Source organism: Podarcis pityusensis, assembly GCF_964106645.2.
Source record: "Podarcis pityusensis genome assembly, chromosome: Z".
NCBI lineage: Eukaryota > Metazoa > Chordata > Lepidosauria > Squamata > Lacertidae > Podarcis > Podarcis pityusensis.
This window is the reverse complement of record NC_138044.1, coordinates 34,475,896-34,479,958: the sequence shown is the minus strand read 5'-3', so window position 1 is coordinate 34,479,958 and position 4,063 is coordinate 34,475,896. Positions and strand designations below refer to the sequence as shown.

Sequence of the window (4,063 nt, the reverse complement as noted above, 5' to 3'; positions counted from 1 at the left end):
TGATTAATTTACCGCTGTGCGACACTTATTTCAACCCAATTTCACAGTGGAGGGCTTGTTTGAAGGGGAGCTTGCACATGGTGGTGTTGGTAGTTGGCGCTGCCTTTCCCTTCTCCCCCAAATTGTCCTCATACTGCAACAAAAAATAACATATATATTCCAATCTCTGAGCAGTGTGAGATTCCAGGAGCCTATATAAAACCTGAGCCTATGATGGAGGGGCTCACAGCATTAACACTACAGAAGGTCTTGCTTCTCTAACATGCGCAGCCTTGGATTCAAGCAGAAATCAAGGATAGCTCTCACTCTCAGGCTTCTGCCTGCTTTCTGCTTCTTGCCCAATTCACACACTCAGCTCTGGCTATAGGTGAGCCTCCCTGGGGAGAGCATTCCAGGAGTGGCTACTGAAAAGGCCTGTTCTCATGTAGCCACCCTCCAAACCTCCTATGGAGGGGACACATGGAGAAGGGTCTCAGATTATGATTGCATGGTCTGAGCCAATTCATGTGAGGAGAGGCAGTCCTTGAGATTTTGAAGTCTTGGGGCTTTATAGATTGTTAAATGTTCGGAAAAAGTCAGAAGCCCAAGGCAATATAAGTTCCTCAACTAAGTTTATGCAACATTTGTCAGTGACAACAGCTCACTCATAGGTACACAAGAACCAAACTGACTGGACAACACAATAATAAACCGTGCATGAACTGACCGTTGACAGTTGACAGTTGAAAGTGCATGCGCTTACTTGCCATTAGAACGCTCGTCTACCAACGCTTATACGATTGGTTAGAACGCGCCTTGTGACCTAAAATGTGTTAAACCCAATACATAACACTCCTCCCCCCAACTTCCTAACAAAAGGAACAAACATAGTCATCAAGGTGTGCCGGCATTTTCCGCTCCCGCTGGGACCATTGCGGTTCCTGTGCCCGAGTGGGTGACCCAGGAGGTTCCTCCGGTACCCGCGGTCTGAGTGGGGCGGTCACCGAGGCCGGCTCTGAAGGGGTCACTGCTGATGGAGCCACTGAGGATTCCAGCCTGAAGTTGCCCTGCTGAGGTAACTCAGTCACCAGCAACCTGTCTGGTTCCCACCCTGGCCTGGGCACAGAATCTCTCAAAGTACCCATTTCTCTGTCCTCTGGTTCCACTTGAAGTTCCATGTTCGGAGGTGCCCTGGCTCTGATCTGGTCGAGGTGTCTCTTCCAAACCAGTCCCCCCTCCAACCCTACCTCGTAGGAAACCGGACCTGTACAGCGGGCAATGATACCAGGGACCCAACCCTGTCCAGGCCCATAGTTTTGGACGTACACAGTGTCCCCTAGGGAGAACCTTCATGGAGCCCCCCACACCACGGTGGATGGTCATTGCTCAAGAGCCCGGTCAGATCGATTCGAAATCTGCCCTTGGGGAAATCTGATTAAGCCCTGAAATACCTAAGCCTAACGACCTGAACCATGCTAGGCCCAGAAGGCTAGTGAATGGCCTTAGGTTATAATGAGGTTCAAATTCTTGGTGTACTTCTTAAACTGGACCTTGAAGGTGCCCGTCCCCTTTAGCTGGATTCTTTTTCTCTGGAAGTCCCACAGCACTACAGGGGCCGGGGGGAGTTGAGGACTGCCGTTAGGGCAAAGCTCTTTCTGAGTCTTAGCAGATATTATGGAGTAGGATGAGCCGGCATCCAACTCCATAGTGCACGGGGTTCCCTCTATCTTGAGTTGTACCCTGAGCTTATTGGACCCTGGCGGTGGAAATTGAAGTACCCTGGCTGGAGCGGTGGACACTCCTCTTCTATGTAGGCCTCGTAGACATGTTGCTTGGGTCATGCTCTGGAGGTCTTGGAGTGGCAGACTCGACCAATGTGCCCAGTCTTCCCACAGTGGCGACATGTGGTGTCCCGAAACCTGCATGTCCGATGCTAGTGGTTTTCTCTGCAGCTGGCACAGGTCCCTCAAGGTGAGTCAGATGACCGCTGGTTCGAAGATGCGCTCGTAGCTTGGGAGTACTGGTGTTGGTAGAATCGGTCCGAAGCTCGGTGGACATCCTCATTGTGGGAATCTACAGAAGACGACCGATCTCACTGGATGTGGTGAATTCTCCTTTTGGTATGTGGGCTGTGGGCCGCCTCGTGGGCGTTATCCTTCTCAAAGGCCGTGGCCATATTCGTTGCTTCCATCATTGTGATGTCATCTTTTGGCAGCAGCTTGCAGCGGAGACAGCTGTCTCTCACGCCACTGAGTAACCTTTCAAGAAGTCGTTCCTCGATGTCAGCGAATTGGCAGTACATCAAAATCGTGCAGAGCGCTGTGATGTATTCACTCGCTGACTCTTGCGCTTGTTGCTCTCTGTGTGCAAAGTCGTAGCGGCTGTGGTTCTTAGTTGGCTGAGGCACAAGGTGTCTTGTCATAGCCTGTGTCAGCTCATCGAAAGTTCATGCCTCTATGTCCCTGGGTGCCATCAGACCTTCCGGTAGAGTGATGGTGGAACTTCCCAGCACCATCAGTAGCACATCCACCTTGTCTGCCTCCCTAGTGAAGCCTTGTAGTTGGACATAGCTCATTATTCAGCAGAGCCACTGCGGCCATTCTGCAGGATGGCTCATATCAAAGTCCAGTGGTGGCCGACAATGACTGGTAGCCATCCTCGGACTTGGAGCAGTCGCTTGTGCGATTATGAGTGGCTGCGAAGACGCGGCAGGCGCGGTCTTGTTTCCGGGACTATTTGCTGAGTCCAGTGTGGCGGTGAGGTCGCGCTTACTGCGAGGCTGCAGGTGGTGGTGTTGTGGTGCAGTCTTGGGCCTCTGGCAGCCAGCGGGAGCTCATCTATCCCACCTTCATTGCCAATGTTAAGAGTTCGGAAAAAGTCAGAAGCCCAAGGCAGTATAAGTTGCTCAACTAAGTTTATTCAACATTTGTCAGTGACAACAGCTCACTCATAGGAACACAAGAACCAAACTGACTGGACAACATAATAATAAACCGAGCATGAACTGACCATTGACAGTTGAAAGTGCATGCACTTACTTGCCATTAGAACGTTCATCTACCAACTCTTATACGATTGGTTAGAACGCGCCTTGTAATCTAAAATGTGTTAAACCCAATACATAACGTAGATCAAAACCAGAACTTCAAACTTCAAACAGAGCCCAGAAACTAACTGGTAGCCAGTGCAGTTGTTCCAGAATTAGTGTTGTATGTTCAGATCATCCGTAACAGTCTAAATTTGAAAAACCTGCATCTCCGTCTTTTGCGGGGCGGACGGGCGGAAGGTTACAAGTCATGAAGATGTGAAATTAACATGCTTGGTGCATCCACAAGTGCTATAGCTAGCAGTGGACAATCAGTTGATTGCAGTTTCTTTCCATTTCTCATTTTACCAATCTTAAATTTAGTTCTCCACATTTCCATATTGCTTTGCAAATATTATTATTTTTAAAAATCCTGATGAAAAAATGCATCCATACTTTAATGCACGTTTCACCTAATATTCACAACACAAAAATTATTCCAAAGCAAATTTCCCTAATATGCTGCCTTTGTGATGTTACTTTTGCTATTATGTGCATTTGTTTGTTTTATTTTGTTTTATTTCAACAATCTGTTTACTGCTCAATCACAGTAATCTCTAGGTGGTATACAAATGACCCGATACAGTAAGACTCAAAATGAGTTAAAAAAATAAAATATGAATTCAGTTAAAAAGCCTGCTGGAATTTACAAAAAGTGCTCAGTAAGCACCAGAGGTTTGATAGGAACGGAGCTGTTTACGCCTGTATATGCACTTTTTACACATTACTTGGCAGGACAAATGAATTGCAAATGTCAGAGATGTGTAAATTATGAAGGAAAGTTGCGTTTAGGTTCTTGTATTGTTTCTGATAGTATGAATTAAGAAGGTTCACCTTTAAATGCAAATTGAACTGAATCTCTTCCACCATCTGTAATACTGTCATATATGTATATCATAATCGTATATAAGTACCTAACAGGTATAAGATGCATGACACAGCACCTTTCTGCAAGCTCTTTGCTTGGTTGTTCTTTGAATGCATTTGTCTATTTATAGC

General features: G+C 47.0%; 1 long non-coding RNA gene across 1 annotated transcript; it reads right to left on the bottom strand.

Moving 5' to 3' along the window:
* Window positions 1-594: 594 nt before the first annotated feature.
* On the bottom strand, window positions 595-3,421 carry LOC308468378. The gene is made up of 2 exons (XR_013981615.1): window positions 2,212-3,421; window positions 595-2,108 (listed from the first exon to the last, which is right to left on the bottom strand). It is a non-coding gene; the product is annotated as an uncharacterized lncRNA (long non-coding RNA).
* Between the last annotated feature and the right edge of the window lie 642 nt (window positions 3,422-4,063).